Below are 20,309 nucleotides of genomic sequence, written 5' to 3'. Positions count from 1 at the left end.
GAGTCTAATATTATAGCAATATTTGACCCTGTTACCCCCCCCTCTCATCAGCCTCATATGCCAGGTGACTCTAAAGAGGAGGAATACTTCTGATTTCAAACAAAGTTATGCAAAGGGGCCTTTGAACCTTTCCTCTTCATGGGCAGTAGAACAAAAACACAAGACAATTTACTATTGCCCAGTTCTTGATACCAGGAGATTCTTTGAAATACTGTAGAGTTTTTCAATTCTATATTTCAAAATGCAGGGGAAGTTATTCCTTACAACAGATTAAAAAAAATAAATAAATAAAATAGTTGTTTTCTCAAAAAAATCTGTTTGTTTTTTTTTTTCCCAGCTTTGTATGTGGGAATTTGAAGGAATATCAAACTGCACAGAAATTCATAAAATGATAATCAAAGACATACTGGAAGACTAAGAAAAACATGAAAAAAATAAAATTAAAAGATATCCACTTCCCTGTTTGGAGAAAGGAGGCAAGCTTTTAAAAATATTTTCAATATGTTTGCCTCTCACATATATATAATGTATTGTCTGTTTTTTATAAATATATCATATGTACATATATAAAAGCTGAGCTCAAGGAAGACAGCCTAGAATAGTTCTAGAATAGCTGCTGTTCAAAAGATAATAATACAATCCTATTATCCCATGTATAACACATCACTTTGACTTGCTAAAAATGTGCTACATTTAGAGCAGCAACCCCTCTCAGGAGCTAGAATTTATCTTCTGATTTCTGAACCACTACCATTAATAGAACTTCTTAGGGATAAATTCCCCTAACTTAGTACTCTGAAGAAGATCTGTGCCCTCAGATTTAGAATTTACCTACTACATCATATGAAAAAAAAAAAAAAAAAAGTTATTTTTAATCAAAAGTAAGGAAAACCACCTACTATGTTTGTCACCATATGAAGAGCAAAGACAGACACATGAGACATTTTGGGAAAGAGAAAATTTGTCCCACAAAATGAAATTTTGGTTGTTTCAGTGCATCCTAACATACAGAAGTGGTGGTGACCTGCATGAATTTAGCCCTTGTTTCAGTTGTAGAAATATTTCTCCTGCTATAAGAAATTCATTTCCTTCTGTCTGATGGGACTATGCTAGGGGCAATGCCAAACTGCAAAACTACTGATAATTGTGTGGGACTCTTAGTACTGCTTTTTGATACAGGTCTCCTTTGCATAAGTGAATAAAAACTCATTAATGCAGAACGTGCATCTCATCTTCTACACCACCTATAATTGGATCCATCTTTAGCTGGAAAAGACTGTCTCTCTCACTTGCTAGCAGCCTGGTCCAACAGACCGCACTGCCTATCTGGGCAACCTGCTGCAGTGCTCAACTCTCCTTGGGGTGGAAACCTTTTCTCCACCTCAAGTTTGGACCTCCCACATACATTTTTCATCCACTGTCTCTCTTGTTGCTGCCCCGAGCCTCCAAAAAGGGCCTGTCTCCATCTCCTCTGGAAAACACTGGCAGGTTGACATTAGGCACTCAAAAAAAACCTCTTTTCCAAGATGAAAAAAGAAGTTCCTCAGTTTCTCCTCAAAAGGCAGTGCTCCAGCCATGGTCCCCCACTGATGGAAGTGAAGACACTCACCTGCAGAATACTCCATGGCCATACTCCTGAAGTACTTGCCAGAAAGCTTCAAACCCACATCTTTCCCAAGAATGAAGAATTGTTTACATTCAGCACACTAAAATATTCATTTGTTATGACTAAATCATACAGTATTGAGATTATCTAGTGTGGTCTGGAGCTGCTTTTGTGAGTAGGTGGCAATGATGGCTGAGAAAATTTGACATACCTCACTGTGGAATATTTCCAAGCAGAAGAAAATAGATTTTCAAGGCCTTAAATATATTTCTGGAAGAAGAAAAAAAATCTCTTTGCTCTAAAATTAAAATCTGGAAGAGAAAAAAAAAATCAAACAAACATTGGAATTAGTTCCCACTTTCTGCCACAAAAAAAGAAAAAAAATAAAACAGTTTTCAGTTATTATTAATGTAGGAGCTTTTTTTTTTTTTTTTTTTTTTTCCTTTTCTTTTCTCCCACCAATGGACAGCAGACATTCTTGAGGGAAAAAAAAAGTTCTATTGCACTTTTGTGAACATTATTCATGAAATCAATTTTTTTTTCTTAACAAGCTCTTACAGAAGACATGATCACTCCCACTGCATGTCATAAATTTGCACAGTAGAGCACTCACGACAGTCTCCTGATGGAACCATTTTTTAAGCTATAATAGGTAGATTTCCTCAGCCTCTCCTCCAGTCTTGTCATAAATCTATCACACCAGCCTCTGGCTTTCCATTTCAGCCTACACACACCTGCCTTGTCCCCTTATACCTTCTCTACATGCTTTGTTTGTTCATAGCAACTTTTCTCTTGAGGATTTTACTTCTTGGGTGCACAGCACCATCCCTGCCCTGCCTGCCTCTGAGTATTTCCTTTTGGCTTGGCTTCCTTTGGAGAAGGATGAGAAGTGCTGTTGAGGTTGTATTGTCCAGAAGTCCCAAGAAATGACTGCACAAAAAATCCTGTTTGTGCACTGCTCCAAAAACCATTCTATGTTTTTTTTTCCCCATGGCAGGGAAGTTGTCCTGGAAGAAACAGCAGAAGTTATCAAACCACCTGGCATTCCTCAACCTTGCCTAAGATAAGAAGGCAAAACCAAGATCATAACTTTGTAGAAGTCTGACAAGAACATCAGTACTTACTTTCCACTTTTAAACTGGAGAAAGGGCCACATCCCTTTCACTGCCACATTCCTTCAGGAGAAAAGTAGAACTCATCCCCACCTCCTCCTCCAAATCCATATTCTAAACCTTTTACGACCCCTATCTGGTTTGTTTTGTGGTTGGTGGTTTTGAATCTGGACAATTACACACCATGTTCATAGGTAGAACAGACCATGGGTGTCCAAACTGAGCTGATGAACCTCAGGACAGAATCACGTCCTTGTATTTATTTTAATCACCAAGTCTTCTTTGGGGCATAGCCAAAATTCCTGCCATCAGAAGTCATGTCCACAATTGTTTCATTTTCTAAGAATCCCCCTAATGCCTTCAGCACAGCTGACACCACGGTCCTGTGTAATTCCTGTCTCTCCAGCCCCACACCTGTCACATCCCAACCTGCCTGGCTCCTGCAATCACAGACCGTTTGCTGCTCCATCACAGAGCCCAGCTGTGCCACACCTCCACCCCCAGCTCTCCCAGATTTTTTGCAGTAGATTCAAAATCCAGAGAGTTGTGGCACCTACTGCCTCACCTCCCCATGCCCCCACTTACCCATTTCTCTGTAGTCCCAGATCTGCCAGTCCCCATAAGCTTCAACACCACAGAATCTCCAAAACATGCATGAGGACTGTGATCTCTGTCTGCTGTCACACCCCCTGTGCCAAATGTAATCCTTTGGCTCAGCCTAGCATCCACCATTCAGCTACACCTGGAAACAAAAGCACCTTGGCAGAAAACTGATCCTAACACCATGAATCATGGAGTGTAAGCTTCCCTGCAGCCCTTCAAGGGCAGAGTTGAAGGTGTGCATCAGGCTGCTGCCTCTTGACACTGCCTTTGCCCAGCCACACCACTTAGCACCTTCAAGAGTCTTTATGAATAACCTCAGAGAAGGCACCCAAGCTTGTCACAAACTCAGCGTGCTAAGCCTGCAGCAGAAAATGAGCACGAAACCCAAGGATTGTTAAATCTCACGTTCTCACTGTCTTAACGTAGGCGTCATTCCCCGAGACCGCAGCAGAAGCAGCTCTTCTGCCCTGACTCAGGCTTTCACAGCATCACGGTATGAATCACATCCTCGAAGACTCTGTTTCTCTCTGTTGACTTCATGGGGAGCTCCAGACAGCTGGCTCAGACTCACGCGTAGACACTGCAGATGTCCACGTTCAGACATTTGGATCCCCTGCTCTACGCCAGCTGCTGGTGATAAACAAAACCCTGTCCCTTCCTACCCCTCCAGCATGCCTGAAGCTGTCCGAAGAGAATCACTGAAGCTTTTCTCCAGAGAGCGGGCACCTTGGGCTGGGCTCAAGCTCCATGCTTAGCCCTCCACAGACACTTTTTCCTGGTGTCTTCTGCTGCCTGGGCAATTGTGGGGCAAGCACAACTCACAGTGCTCCAGTTCATGCCTGACTGGGAGGCACCCTTCAGAGATGGGCTCAGTACACAGTTCAGAAAAAAAAAATAAATAAAAGGCTTTCTAAATTCTACCAAGGGCTTTTTTAGCACTCAATAGCCTTAGGATTGTAGGAGGAGATGAGGGGAATAGTTTTGAGTCACTCTCCTTGCATTTCCTATCTCCCTAGTTTGGTCACGAGACCCAGCTGAAGGTTAAGACCCAGATTTTCACCCACAAACATTAGCATATTTTTAATACAAACATTTTCGACGCAACTTGTTTAATATTCCACTTGTAAAGCATCCGGCTTGGGTCATCTATGGCATCCTGCGGCATGGGCGTAGGCTCAGCACTCCGCTGCGCCGCACCACGTCGGCCACCGCGGGGATGGTCTCTCCTAATCCCTTTACACACCACCCCCCTTTGAATCCATCCCCTCTGAGAATGTGTTTCTCATATTGCATTCCCTTGGCCACTAAACACTGATTTGAACAGACAGCTGCAGCCGGGGATTTCTGCCTGTGCGGCCTTCCAACAGCTGCTTGCGGTCTCTGCGTCGGGCCCAGCAGGCCACAAGAGCGGCCACCCTCCGAGTGTCCTCTGACAGCAGCAGGAGAGGGACACAACCTGGAAAAGCCAGCAGAGAGTTATACTGGCCAAATGTGGAGTTTGATGAAGGCCATGGGTGAAAAATTAGGTTTTTTATAATGTGCATTGAAGGTGAGCCTGGCTGGCTGCAGACGACTCCTCTTGCAAGAGTATGTCGGGCCCAGGGGAGCACGGCTGGGAGGTGCTCATGATACCTCAGTATGCTCGTGGCATTCATAGATGTGCATTGAGCTTCTAAACACCCAATTTTCACCTCTTGAAGCTGGAGGGTCCCTGAATACTTTACAAACACAATCTGAGCCCTTCCAAGGATGTGACTTCTGAATGGCTTAACCCAAGTGGTGGAGCTGTCTCTAAAAGGGGGGACACTCCCTCCTCAGCATTTTGCTACAGCCCCTGAGAAACACTGGAATTTTTGTGAAATGATTTTGCTGATCCAGCTGGAAATTAGGCATGGTTTGGAATGGTTTGATTTTGGATGGCCTGATTTTCAAGCCTGGTCACTGGCCTGATCTGATACACTGAGCAGGCACAAAGGCACTGAGCTGACCCATGGGAGGCAGTCTAATACACATGAAAAGACAACTGTTTTGTCTGTGCTAAAGACAACGTCTTGGTGTGGACGTGACTTTCTGGCACATTTGGTTTTTTTCCATGCAATGTGTCAGTATGGTGATGGTGCTGCTGCAGTAGATGTTCATTAACAGCCAGATGACTTCCTCTCAGAGAATCCTCTCCCAGGCAAGTCTTAGCCTGGTGTTTGTTGCTGTCTTTGCAGAAATGTAAAATACAGATTTCTTGCAAAAATAGTCCCAGAAACACCAAGACTTTCCCTCCTATCTAAAAATCAGTAGAAGAAATTTTAAACCTCTCCTTGGTTTTAAGAAGATTGCATCCACACATCTATGGAGTGAGCTGTGGTTCAAATGCTGTTCTTGTCATGGAAAAAAAATAACAACTGCAGTTTTCTATCCCTTCATACCTGCCAACAGATCTTCAAGGAGACATGCACCCAGGATTGAAATGTTGTGTTGTAAGGGATATGGTGATTTAAAGTTCTTTTCCCATCAGTTACAAATCATCCCCAATTGTGTCTCCTCTTTTTTTTAAATGAACAATAACTTCTCAGCAAATTGCACCCCAGAACTTGGGATGTTGGGAAATCCAGACAAGAAGCAAGCTGTGAGTGTGCTTCCTTGGGCTCTTCACTAATGGGGGTGGATGGAGCCTTTGCCATGGACTGGAGATTTCTCAGAGGTGGGGCAGCGAGGTGCTGTCTCTGGTGAGATTAGGAAATATCTTTCTTCCTTGTCTTTGCTGATACCACAGACAATATAAATGTGCAGAATGTGATCTTGTAAAAGCTTTCAGTCTGAGTTGGAGCTTTGCATTCCAGCTGTCAGGTCTTTACTTGTTTACCTTGGAGCCTGGCTTCAAGGGATACGATAGAAGAGATAATTGGAATGGAGAGGCTGCCAGCAAGTGGAAAAAAAATGTTTCAATAAAAAGTATTTTATTCTGCTAAGGATACTTATATGAACAAATAGGACCCTTGGGTACACAGCAGAAATAATCCTAAGCATTCCTTTCCCTTTCTCTCTCTACACCTACCTTCCCTGAAGCAGGTTTCATACCACACACAGCATCTATGCATGCAGCTCACTGTGGATATCTCAATCCCTCCCCACCATGAGCCACAGGAATTTTTGAGGCCAGCTTTGCCATGCTGTTACAGAGGCACAGCAGATTGGCTTAGTTCAACAGCTGGAGGGAAACAGGGGTGCAGGCATCCCTCTCTTACAGACCTGAGACCATCCTCTGATCCTTGCCCACCAGCAGCTCCCGGAGGGCTTACAGCAGCAATTTGTCCAGTACAGAGATAAGAACAAACCCTGAAACTCAAATAGGACCTCACACTTTGAACTCTGTTCCCCTGCAGCCACCTAAATCTGGCTTTTACAAGAGACAAAAGGTCTTCAGGGTTGCCTAGACCCAACCTTTGAAAACATGTTCATGACCAAGTAACCTCGTTATTTATTATTAGCACATCTCTAAACAAAACCTACTGGAGGAAGTGCCGTGTTTATGTGCTAAGCCTCCAGTGCTTTCTGCTTCAGTGAGCCAGGATGCAAAGTCTGACTGCAACAACAACAACCAAGTCAAAGAAAATTAAGTCAAGGCCACGAATGGCTCTTATTAAACTTTCACCTCCCTCAGCCCCTCAGCCCCTAGGTTTCTGATTTGGATGAAGTATTTCAGCTGGCTTCTTCAAATCACCTGGCCAGTTTTCTAATGAATTACTCAAGTAATATTATTCATGAGAAACCCCTGGGTTCACGTTGTGGTTATCACCACCAAATAGAGCCTGAACTCCAGAGAAGATGTGGCCAGTTAAACCAGTTCCTCTGTCTAGGAGCTCAAACCCTGCGTGAGCATCTTGTGTCTCACAGGCACAAAGGAAAGCGGGATGCTCAGGGCCGACAAGCAGCCTGCCTGGTCCAGTCTTACACAGCTGGTGAAGAAAAGCAGATGCACTGCTGGGCTAGGTAGTTTGTGCTCAGGGGCTGAGTAGGAAGCCAGAAACTGCTTCTGTCTGGCTCATCGTCTCCGTGCGTTTCTGCTTTCTCGCTCTGAAGCTGTGTTAGTTTGCAAAGCCCTCCGGGTTCATCATTTGAACATGACTGTCTCTAGGTCAATATCTTCGATAATAAATTCAAGGATCAATTTTCACTTCTTTTATAACAGTCCTTCTTACCTTATCCTAATAGGAAAAGTGAATAATGACACCAATGTTATCAAGTCCTCTTCACATGATAAATGCCTTCAACATCAACTATGCAAAAATCAGGGGAACATGCATGCCATGGTCTTTTACTGTAGGTCACAAAGTATGACAAAATGAAGCAGATTTCCTCTTTTTCACAGAGCATCCAAGAAAATAAGGTTTCCATAATTTGAGTCTTTGATTTGATATTTCTTTCTCAGCAGGAGGAAGTTAAAAAAAAAAATGAAGCCACTGAACATAAATGGTGAGTATAAACTTGCTTTTGCTTAATGCTAATGTTACTGTTCTTTTCCAGTCACATATTTAATTGCTGAACACATCCTGTACAGGATTTCCACCAGACCTCTTATGTGTACTTGCCACAACGTGCAGTTGTTTCCATCCTTCACTCAATACAGATGCTCACATACAGAGCTAATCTGATTTTCTTAATGAATGTGGTGCTGTAGCAAAAGCACAGCTAAAGCACAGCTGAATAATCTTGAGACAGCTATTCAGCCAAGACTTAAATATTTCAGGAAAATGGTAAATTCCTTTTTGTTTTAGTTTTTTTATTTTCAACAGGCAGGCTTTGCTTCCAGTGGCATATGCATGAATCCTGAACAGACCTCTCTCATTTTGCCGCCCTGATTTCACCAATTCGCTTGAACATAGTGGTTGTGTACCCAATGGGAAAGGGTGTCAAAACATTTGATTTATGCCAGAAAAATCAAATCTCACCCCCACCAATGTCAGAGCTGGAAGCTGCTGTAGGCTCCCTTGGAAGGACCTTAGTGGTCCAACAGGGCTTCTCCAATCCTAAAGCTGGGAAGAGGCAATTGGCCTGCTTGGATCCCAGCCCCAATGGTACAGGTTACCACAGAGTCTCCTCTTTGCTCTTTTTGGGCTGTAATTCAGGGTATGATTAAAAAAAAAAAAAAAAAAAAAAAAAAAAAAAGTGAATTCTTGGAAGCATGCAACGTTTCTCATATAAAAATTCCTTCAAAGTCAAACCCAGTGTGAGGCATTCACAGAAAGCATTCCAAGTAAGCAAAGCATAAGCAGTTACACATTAAAATAGCCTTTCTCCAGGTAACCGCAACAATAAAACAACTACCAGAGCTGGCATGTCTCAAGAAGACCCAGCAGGAAAAGTAAGAAAGAGCAAAGAGCTGAACTTGAACTTACCCCCTGGTGATAACCCCCAGCCCCGGGGCTGGGGATTTTGGAGAAGGGACTTACCAGGGGGGCTGACAACAGCACACAGGTTTCTGAGGAAAATAGAGCCTGTCATCTCACTGCTCTTCAGAAAGCCACAAACAGAGGCATGAAAGAGCAAAGCAGCAAGGAAGAAAGCTCAACTTGGTTTTGTCCAGGAGCAGTTGTTGAGTGAGCCCAAAGGGCTGGCAGAAATGCCCCGAGGCTGGGGTCACATCTTGTCAGCTGGGATTATCCTTGTGTAAATCCCACCATGCAGAGGGCATTCCTGGTGGTGTCAGGGGGTCTGCCACGGTGACATTAACACCAAAAGCCACCTGTTTCTGAAGGACAAAGATGAAATCACAAGTCCAGAAAGGCATAAGTGCTTGAGCAGGGTGGGTCAAGCTTTGTTAAGTGCTGTATGATCAGATTAGAGAGAAGTGGTGCTAATAAAAGGCCAGATGAGGGTAGATTTGAAGCCACTGGAAAAAGGCTTGCTGAATTGAATGGGTGCAAGGGAGGGCAAACCAAGGGCTTGGGGCAACTCCAGGCCTAGTCCCTGATGCTTCTGGCATGCAGCTCAACGGGCGAGAGAATGGACCATAGGCTCTTCCAACCCGATGTCCCGTGGCTCCATGGACATCTTAGAAACTTTCTGAAGTTTCTTGAAAAAACTGTTGGAATAAGAAATGTGCCATAAGCATAACACCTTGTCTTCTTGTCAGCACCCTGTCCTGCGACTAAGAATATCCCAGTTCAATCACTGGCACTGCCTCTGACTTTCTGGGTGATGGTGAAAATAAAACCAAAACACCCGAGCAGTCAAGCTAAATGTCTCTGTAACAGAGCAGTCTTTTTTATAAGGAGCTAAACTGGGTAAACTGTTCAACCCTGTGCTGAGCTTTCAGTGCCCACATGTACAAGGACAAGAGCAATCCATTCTTCCTTCCTTTTGTTTGCCCTTCCTCAGAGCAGAGCCCTGGGTTTGCTCTGTGTGTGTATAGCACCCAGCACACAAAGCCCCAGGTCTCACGGAGAGCCTGCTGCAGTCAGCTGCAGTCTCCTCTCCCTGGCTGGCAGTGGGCACAGCACCACGAAAATGCTGCTTTCCTTAACTTAACGTACCATGGTTTGTCAATGAGGAGCAAACCAGCACAACTGAACTGCCCTTGCTCATCTTGTGCCAGGTAAGGATGCAAATCTCCTCTTTGACCAGGGACAGAGCAGAGCCAGAGGTTAGCTTGTTGTGACTTAGGGAATCCAAAGGCTTTGCTCTTGTTTTTTTTTTGCCAAACCCTAAATCCAGCACCATGTTGTGACTGATACTATTGCGGGAGGGAGCCAGAGGCATCAAGCAATAAATTAAAAAGAATTAAGACCATCTGCTGCCCAGGATTGCCAGTCCTGCAGAGTCAGCCGAGAGAAGGAGTTACAATATCCGAGCTACATTCCCTGGAAAGCCATCTAAATCCAATCAGTAGTGCTGTGTCCCTCTTGCACGCAGCAGCAGGTGAAAGCCAACAGAAACAACAATTTTACTAGAAGTTCAAGGAGTTCTTTACAGAGAGCAGTCAGCATATTACCGTATCCCTGCCCGTGGCAGGGAGGTGAGACCAGATGATCTTTAGGTCTCTTCCAACCCAAAACATTCTATGATGCTATGATTTTGTGTGTGAGTAAGGGCCTACACAGACACATAAACACATCTTCTAGCTGGATCTGAGTTCTGGCACCAAATCGCCGTCATACAGGGTCTTTCATGTAGCCAGGAATCCACATGAGTGTATTTTACCCTATATAACCCTATAAATGAAGCTAAACCTATAAATGAAGCTCCAAGAATCCAAGTGTGGACAAATGGGACCAGAGACACTGATAATACAGCTCCTTACAGCAGGATAGGAGAGAAGCCTGATTTTTTGGCCACTGCAGATCATTATTTATAATGTAGAGGCAAATGCCATCAAGGGGACAATAAGCTCATTTATCACCGGACTGCACAAGGCTGGAAGAGCGGTGTCCTCTTGATCGTTATCCAAATGTCTCTGAGCTGAAAGCACTCCCATCTCAGCAGCAGTTTTCTTCTGAAGCTAGCTAGCGCTGTCAGTGCCTTTTGCCAATAGTAGCTATAATTACATTAAATGGTTGATTTGCAGAAACAGAAGGAGAACAACATGTGCAGAGCTATGTTGCAAAACATCACAAGGAGTTTGCACACTTCTGCCACTCCAGTAAAGCACTCACGATGACACTCACACTCCAATTTTCTCCCTGTATTTTGGAGATAAGGCTGTTTAGAATTCTTCTGCGGGATTATCTGATGGCCGCACGCAGCTTGATACATTGAGACCATTAGAGGTGAGCTGGATGACCCCCGGAACAATCCCCTGCTATGAATAGCCATCGTGAGCCGGCGGGAACAAAGCACAAGATGTCATGTGTCCTTCCCTGAGCTTCAGAGAGGGATGCTCAGGAACTTAAAAATAAAAGAGCTTCATTTCTATGAATTAGAAGTGAATCTGCGGCACGCACTGCCTCTTCTCTTGGGAGCACACTGGTGTTAGGGTAAGTACTTCCTACCTCCGAGCCCTCCTTCTCTCCCCAAGCCCGTGCTGTAATTATAAGTCTGCCTCTAAATCTGAGTGTACTTTGTAGGCTTAATAAGGCAACCAGCAGCAGTAATGGCAGTAATTACAAATAAGCTTAGTGTTCAGAACTAAAGGAAAAATACACAAAAGATGAAGAATGCCATCACTCAAGGACTTTTTGGAAACAACACAGGCAGAAATGGGCAAGTTTTGCAAAAGTTATAAATATCACATGCACAGAGCTTATATTATTTAGGGCACTTGTGTGATGAGTGTTCTTCTGAAAGACTCTGGGCAGTGTTAAAGCATGAGAGCATGAGTGATCTGGGAAATATCAAAATATTACAATCTGCTACGGAGACGCACAGCTTTTCTTTATGGCTTGCAAAAATATACTAAGGATTCCAGATGAACTCCAGCGCAGGAATGCCTGTTTATTGCAAACGGAGAGTGCACGGGGAAGTATTGCTAAACAAGTTGGCAAAGGATCAGCATAAGCAGCTTGGTAACAAGTTATTTTAATGGTATTGTATATCCTGTCCTGAGTGTCATGGTGAAACATCTCAGGGAACAGTTTGTAACAGCCACCTTACAGTCATCCCAAATGTATCGCCAGGATCCAAAACACATGCGAAGCGGACACAAGACAAATTGGTAGGGATTTTGGTTGTCACAAGGAGTTCCTCGTCTCCTCGGGAGAAGTTCTGGAATTTGGCAATATCCTGAAACAGAGTGTTCCCAATAAGCCATCAGGAGACCTGGAGTACTCTGTTTTCCCATCTGCCCTCCAAAGGTCAGAAGGACACACTGAGTGTATCTAAATGACAAATATCTGTGTTGACTTCTGGTTTTGTTATTATTTTTCTTTTTACCAGAACCCACAAAGCACTTCTCCCAGCAGGTCCTCTCAGCCACTACCAAACTGGACCCATAATAAAACTGGGAAGTTAAGGCCCACTGGGAAATGAAATGAGACAGAATTTCTCTAAATTTTAATTTATTTTTTTTTCACTCCAGCCATCATGCAACACGTATCCAGGCTGTGCACCAGAGAGGAACCTGACTCCAGGTGCTTGGTCCCAGCGCTTGCAGTACCATGAAGAACAGGACATGTTTTGGGACCTGCAAAGTTCTTTGCTGCACGGGCTCCTTCTGGAGCTTCTCACTTGTTCCTAGCACTCCAGACTCTCGGGAGGAGGAGGTGGCTCATTGTTCCTGGTGCCGGCTGTGCTGCCACCCCTCAGCTCCCACGTCTCAGCCGGCAGGGAAAACAAGGCCCTAAGCTGAGAAGATGACAAATTGGTGCAGTTACAGCAAGACCTTGTTCTGCAGAGCCAGGCAGAAATCTCCATGGGGCTCCTCGCCTTGGATCCTTCAAAATTTAATATTTAATTAATTAATTTAATAATTAATATTTATTTAATATTTCTTCCCTCAAACTGCATCCTGGTGTACTTGTCCAATGCTGTTATCACCTCAGGTGTTGATGCAGGTGGTAAGAGAAGCAGCCTTCAAGGCAGACAACATTTTCAACAGTTCAGAGTAGGACCGATAAATGTTACTGAAAAGCCTTTCCTTTTTGTGGCCATGCCCTGAGCAGTGATGCTGGAAATACTCTACTGAAGCTGCAGAGTTGGGGCTCCAGGTCTGAGCTAGGTTCTTCTAACCCCAGCAAACATTTTGGCTCCCCTAGGGCATCTCACACAGCACGAGGTGCCTGTGCTTCAGCTAAGGAAGTCAGTCCCACAGTGCACATATCATGTTTTTATAAATTATCTGCATCAAGAAAACAAGACCAGACTTACAAAATATAGTGCCTGGAAGCTCTTGTTTATGTATGCAAGACCCAGTGTGTGTGGATGGGGATATAAATACGCGCTGAAGCTTGTGCAAGCTCTCTACCCAGAGAGCAACAGCTCAGATGTGCTCGCCTACTCACTGGTGGTTTCTGAATCTTATTGTCTAAATATACCTCGCCTGATTCCCAGGGGAGCACAGTGTTTGGCACCTCGCAAGGGGAAGCACAGATGTTTGGCTCCCATCTGCTGGAATTTCTTGAACTTCTCTGGACAAAAGTGGAAAGGCCAGAGGTCAGGCAGTGCGGTTGGGTCTGCCTGGTTTCCAAGCCCTTGTCCAAAACAGCAGTGCAGACAAAGCATCGGCACGATGGTGGCATGCCAGCAGTGCATTTCATGCCGATAAACCCCACAGAGGATGTCCAGACTTTAAATATTGTATTTTTCATTTCCTTAATTTTGTGGGAAAGAGCCAGGTGCACATCTGCAGAATGAAAGGCACTTGCTCACAAACGGTGTCCTCAGCACCCAAGCAGAGACAATCTGCATCTCCAAGAGCTGGGACCAGCACAGACCCTTCTCTTGGCACTCTCCTGAAAGCAGACAGCAACTCCCACACGGACATGAGCTGCCCCTTCCTTATTTTTCCCATCCCAAGCAGTGACACAACTATCAGACAACAGCCCAGACTTGTGCTTGCTGGGATGGATGCCCAAAGGTCCCTTTTGGTGTCACCAGCAGGGCTGCAGTCACAGCAGGCAGTGAGAACAGAGTGTTTTCATCTAAAAAAAAAAAAATATTAAAGAAAAAAAAAAATCAAAACTGGGTTCCAGCTGCTTTTTCTATAAATATGCTCACTGCTAAAATCAAAACAGTGTGATGGTTCCCTGAACAACAGCTCCAGGTGGCACACACCTCCCTGATTGGTGTCCTTTGCAGTAATGGGGGAAATACTGCGAGTGGTGGCCTGTGCCTCCAGCCTGCCCTTGCTCCACCATAAATTGATACCTGTCATGTGAAAATGCCCCCAGTCTGTGGGGAATCCATGCCACAGAGCTGACACTGGTTCTGCACTGCTGTGAGAAGCTTCTATGGTGAGAAGAGAGAGTGATCTGACAGATCAGCATCCACATTTTGGGGGCTGGAGGGACTTGGGGTTCAGCTGCAGCCCCCCTTATGCTAGCACTGAATCACCTCCTGGCACTGACCTCCTAAAGGGGAGGTGGGAACAGGGAGCACTGCTATCCCTCTGCTCTCCCTCCCCCTGTCCCTGCCTTGGCACAGGCTCTGGTTGATCACCATGTGGGAATCTGCAGCTGCCAGGGATGCAAACATTAAAAAAGATCCCAGAAAATGAAAACTTCAGCCTGCGTTCTCATCGGGTGCAACCAAGCTTCTTTAGAAACAGCCCTGTTTCTTACATTTACGCATTCTCTGCTGATCTGATGGCTCCCAGAAGTTGGTTTTGGAGGTTTTTAGGTCCATGAAATGATGACTTTCAATGCTTCTCTCCTCCCTCTCCCTGCTCCCCAGCCCCTAGTAGGGTCTCAAATCCCATCTGCTCCTCCAACAGGCAGAAAATCTGTTTAGAAAGAAGAGCAGGATGAAATCACCTCCCTGGTTATTACTGCCATGCATGCTGCATGCCAGCACCACTAGGGCAGACTTATCTACCTAGTCTGAGTTCCTTCAGAGTGTATTGTAGCAATTTCAGGGCACTCTGCAACCAAAACAGGTGTCTATGCAAGGGTCGAAGCCACCAGTGCTGTGTCTGCATCACCAAGCCTAACATTGTGCACTTTCGATGTGCCCAAAGTCTCTGTTTTGCTCTGTTTCTGTAGTACCCAGCACAGCATCCCTCTGACTCAACGTGTGATGTTCCAGCATCACAAAACAAACAAGAAGTTTTGACTCAGCAATCAAAACCTGAGCTGGTGGGGCTTAAATCCTCTGGTATAAGCCCACTAGAACCAAGAGGAGGGTGGCTCGGTTCCCTTTGGAGCTGAAGCACTTTCTATATCACTTCCAAGTCAGGAAGCAGTACCCAGGAGTTGCCCTCAGCCACCAGACCTCAGCCTGTTGATTGTAGCAAGACAACATGACCGTGTTAATATTTCACCATTCCTGGGAAGGATTTTGGTCACACAACACCATTACATGGAGCAGCCACCTCCCATGCCAACAGCAGCCACGCAGTGCCATCAGCAGGACCCTCTGCAGGGGGAAGAGGCTCTGCATGGTCCTGTGGGGCCAGCAGCACAGCCAGGCATGAGATACATTGCTCACAACAGCCATGTCTTGGAATAAATAGAATAAATAATCAACAATCTGCACTTACAGCTTGTTTTCTGTCCATCCCCAGCGCTGCTCGCACAAACTGACCCAGCCAGGCATTCAAACACGCTTCGTTTTCACCATTGCTCTCAGTGGAGCAGAGAGGGATGGGATGATGGCCTGTGTGGGGTTTGTCTTTTATACTGGCAGGGACAGATGGGGAGTTCGGCCCTGCGTGTTTGCTGATGGACAGGAGCAACCACGTTCAAAGAGGGCTGCGTCCCCTGCTGTTTGTCCCCAGGGATGGAGCTGTGCATCCCAGTGCCTCTGCTCTCCTCTGTCCTGTCCTCCCCACTTCTGCTCCATGCCTCAAAAGGGCTTTCAGCCTCCTGTTAGATGAAGCCCAAAGGGAACTACGGTCCTGCTCAGAGGGAGCTGGTAAGGACTGATGCCGTAAGTAAAGCAGTGAGCTCTTAAAGCACTTGCTGCAAGTGTGGGAAGCCGCTCAGAGGAGCCAGAAATCATGCAAAATGATGGGGGCTATGAACTCAGGAGCTTAGCTCTGGCCTGCTGGGATTTCTCTCAACTTGAATCTTAACACACGATCTGTTTAAGGGAGATAGGAAGGGGAGAAGGAGCGGAGGGGTGCTGCTATGCATCAAGCCTACATACCACTGCCAGCAACCTGTCAGCTGACAACGACTAGCAGGGATGGAGCCCCCCTGAGTTAAGTGCATGCGGCATGTGAGAAGAGGAGGAAAGCAGTGAGGTCTCCTCCCCAGACCACCAGGACTGGTAAGCAGGAGAGAAAGGTGTCTGGAGAAGCTCTCGAGCTGCCAGACACGACGCAAGGGTGAAGCGGTTCTCTCCGGCTGGGGAGGGGTGGTTGCTGTCAGACATCCCCCTGGTTGCGGGGGGGAAGCACGCAGAGGTCAGCATTTCGTAGCGAATGTAACACGCCACAGATCTGGCTTGCAGCTGGAATTTACCTGGGTACTGCCTGTGGTCTTTGTGGTAAGGCACGGGTTTTATGGCTCACTGCTCCAGCTTGTGGTTCATGGCAAGAGAGGGCAGTAAAAAGAGTTTTACAGAAGACATAACTACCCAGATTATGCACTAAGGCTAAAGAAAGAAGCAAAGTTTTGACTGCCTTCAGCTAGAATTACACACCCCAGCATGGCCAGTCCTTTCTCTCTTGCCAAATAAAGGTGCATGGAGGAGCAGTGCACACCCAGAAGGCTCCTCAATCAGTAAGGTGAGCAGGGAGAGGGCTGGGTCACAGCATGGATACCCCACACAGCCCTTCTCCATCATGCTGGACCACAAGCACAGTCCCTGGCACAGACCCAGGACAAAGGGCAGTCTTCTGATCTGGAAGGAAAGAGACTTTATCCTTATGGAAGCAAGCTGGGACATGAATGTTGACCTCAGGATGAGAAAAAAGGGCCTTGGCAGTTTTATTTATTCATTTTTACAGATGCAACATCAGACACTGGAGATCTGGTTTAAATCCCCCTAGATTCAAGCCTTCCTTCTCTATGGAGAATGTGAACTAATGGAGAAGGACAGGGCTCACTGTGCGTGTCTGCTGCTGGAGGTGTTCGTATATCATAAAGCAAGTACACCTTTATTGGAGCACACAATGGATACCACATCCCCCAACATTCAGACTCACAACTCTGGAACATTATAACTCAAAAAAAGAGTTATCTGTTTTATGTGAAAGGCCCACAATAAGTAAATAAATAAATAGAAGCATCTGACAGTCTGGCACATAGGATGCTCTCTGTGGCTGTTGCATCCATCTCCTCCTCCCCCCAGATACCCACCCAGTAACCTACCCCACCCCTGTAAGCACATACGGTCATTAGACACTCCCTTGCTCTGACATTTTTGGCCTCAAACCTCACCCATGCCCAGCAGAGCTTGTTCCTCTTAGACCAGACTTGGTGTCACCCAGGTTGAGGCAGACAGCTCGACCCGTGCCCTGCTTGACCCAAAAGAAATCCAAAAAGCTGTAGCAGCACTGGTGTCAATTACACTAAAGTGATCGCAGGATCACTTTCACATTGTATACTGCTAGTTAAAATAGTAATACAAACTCCTTGTTTCATGTGCTGAGGAATTTTGTCCAGACAGATGAAGCTGGCCACATGCTGGACTGCACTGCATGCAGTCTCTGATGAGGCCATGACAGCAGGAGTCAAGTATGTGTCCCTGAGGCAGAAACATGAGCAGGGTTGGGTTGGTTTTTGTATTTTTTTTCTGCAGTAACATCATTTACAACCCTGATAAAGATGCATAGATGTGTGTGGATCATGTGAAAACCAATGATACTCGAGGAGTCATGAAGGGCAGCCAACACTCAGATAATCCTAACTGTGTAAGCGCGGCAGGAAAACGAGAGGGAGGGACAGGCTGGGCCTGTGGGAGAGGGGCACAGCTGAAAATACTCCCAGGGCCCACGCCTTGACCCTTAGATGAGCTGGATCTTTGATCTCGAGGGAGGACTCTCACAAGCTCTGCGAGCACAGCCAAGCAGCAGCCACACGAGTACCCCCTCGCAGATGTGCTCCCAGCTGCCTCCTGCCACTTTCCCCCACAAGGTACGTCTCCACCGCTCCTTCCAGCAGGGTCAACCCTTAGTACTTCTTTATTAATCAGCCTGCTTTCTAACATGACACATGCTGAAGATTTATCACCGGTAGTTATTTCCATTAATGCACAGTAAATGGTGGTACGTACATGCTCAGGTCTGGAGCCCATAAATGTGTGTTCAGCAGGACGGAGAGGGCTGAAGGCAACGCTGACCTCCCACCAGCCGCACAGGGATTTTGGCCTCCCCGCACCAGGCAGGGGATGTGGATACGAAGCTCCCTTCCCCTCTTAAATTCAGGCAAAACCATGTTGTTAGACAGGACAGGAACACCGGTTTTTCTCTTGGTTGTCTGAAATAGGGTTTTACTTTAAATCAGCCTCCAAACGAGTCTTGTTTTTCAGAGGAGAAAGCTGATTAAGACCTGATTAGACAAGCGTATGCCAGACAGTGGTATCAATCTGAGGAGTCTAAACACTTTGTCTTCCTCTCTTGGCTAGCCTTTGTGTCCCGGCTTCTTTATTTTATTTTATTATTATTTTTTATTTGTTTCCCCAGCTATTACATTTGGCATGCGATTGATAGGCTTTGGCATTGTACTTGTGCCACCCCTGCCTAACCTGCAGTAGAACTCTATCTCACACCATCTTCAGTAGTAATCCATCTGCCTTCCCTCCTGTCTATCCTACCAAACACTGCTCCACGAAAAGAAATAACTGCAGTGTCTTGAACACGTTCCAGGGAAGGGCCAGACAGTGCACTGGGAAAAAACAAATGTCGCAGTCTGCACGGGGAAAAATACAAGCTTTGTTTAATCCCTGCCTCGCTCTGAGCACTGTGTCCTGGCTCTGAGAAGCACGGGCTCAAGCTGAGTCCATTTCCTTGCAAGTGAGTAATGGACAATCCAGTCGGCCTGCCAGGAAGTACAGCCCAGGGCCGTGCAAAGCAGGGCTTCCAAGAAGAAAAGGACTTATTTGTAAACAGAAAGCAACAGCACACCTCTTTACGAGAAGCAGTTGACAGGTGTGGAAACAAAGCCACCAGCCCCTCTTTATAGGGAACGAGCCTACCAAACAGGAAAGCCAAAGCTGTGACTGTCAGGATAAAAGAACTGAAAGTGCATATATATCCTCCTGCCATTGTGCAGGACACGAGGATGGTAAATATTTCATGACTGTGGAAAGTCTGGCATTGTGCAAGTCCTTTCTGCAGAACCTGCCTGTCCCCACTTCTCGGAGAGGGCTCGCAGCTGCCCCGTGCCGGGTGGCACAGTGGGAAGGTGCCTGCCCAGCACCAAGGGCTTCCAGACAAACGAGAGTCAGAAGCATGGAGGTGGGCAGTCACCCATTTTGTTGGTCATCTTGACATCAAGAGGGAGCAAACACGCTCCTCAGAAGTTCACAAGAAAGCCAGAGCGATGATCAGATGTCAAAGGCTGAAATGCTGGCTCGTGCCAAACCCAGAGCAAAACTCCCATTGGTTTCATTAAACTCAGCCATTTACCCTTAATTATTTCAAGGCTGAGGAAAACTACCAAATGCCTGGTCTAAACCTCAAACCCCACCAGAAAGAGTATTTGAATCCATCATGCCCCAAAGTCACCAGCTGCCAGCGGTCCTTATTTATTTGCACTTTCCACATCCGTAGAGTTTTCCCCCCAGCTGCTCTTGGGGCACACAGTGTGGGTACTAATCCTGCACGCTGGCACCAGGCTGTGTTTCACTGGGCAAAGTATGCAGCCTTCCATAAGCAGATTAGAAAACAAACAACACAAACACTGAGAAGTGAAAAAGGAGGAAAAGGACTCATCCCCCACAGGGTGAGTTCCAGCCAACCAACACCCACAGTGAGAACTATGGCCTCCCCTTGGTGAGGAAATCAGGGAAAATGTGGGTTTTAAAATAGAAATGTATGGGAACCCTTGTCAACTTGTAGCACTAAAGAGAGACAAGAGATGTTCCTTCTCTTCCCAGCAGGGTCATCATGGCCCCAGGTTTTAGTCACATCCTTGTCCCTTGGGCCTCTTTCCATCTTCATTTCTCAACACTGTATGAGACCCACTAGCAAAAAGTGGACATTACATAAGATAAAACCAAAGGCAAAAAGAGGACAGAAATGCTTAATACATGCATAAACTGGTTTCTAGGTATCCTGATGGTATTGGCACTCTTGCTTTAGGAGAATAAAGCAGGACTAGAAATTATAATGCAGGTCTCTCACTCAGCTGTAAAACATGATGCTGTATTTACACTGCTCTGATCATCAGACAAACAGTTGTTTCTTTTCCCAGAAAACTGTATCCTGAATTTGTTCTCAGAGAGGAAGTTGCTCA

General features: G+C 45.8%; 1 long non-coding RNA gene across 3 annotated transcripts in view; it reads right to left on the bottom strand.

Moving 5' to 3' along the window:
* The window catches only part of LOC137854818 (uncharacterized), a 55,861-nt gene extending 53,278 nt beyond the window's left edge, over positions 1–2,583 (bottom strand). For all 3 annotated transcript variants that reach the window (XR_011095408.1, XR_011095410.1, XR_011095409.1), the window contains exon 1: positions 1,610–2,583. This is a non-coding gene — a long non-coding RNA (uncharacterized lncRNA). The remainder of the gene's footprint in view (positions 1–1,609) is intronic.
* Between the last annotated feature and the right edge of the window lie 17,726 nt (positions 2,584–20,309).

Source organism: Anas acuta, chromosome 3 (assembly GCF_963932015.1).
Source record: "Anas acuta chromosome 3, bAnaAcu1.1, whole genome shotgun sequence".
Taxonomy (NCBI): Eukaryota; Metazoa; Chordata; class Aves; order Anseriformes; family Anatidae; genus Anas; species Anas acuta.
This window is presented reverse-complemented; position numbering and strand designations above follow the sequence as displayed.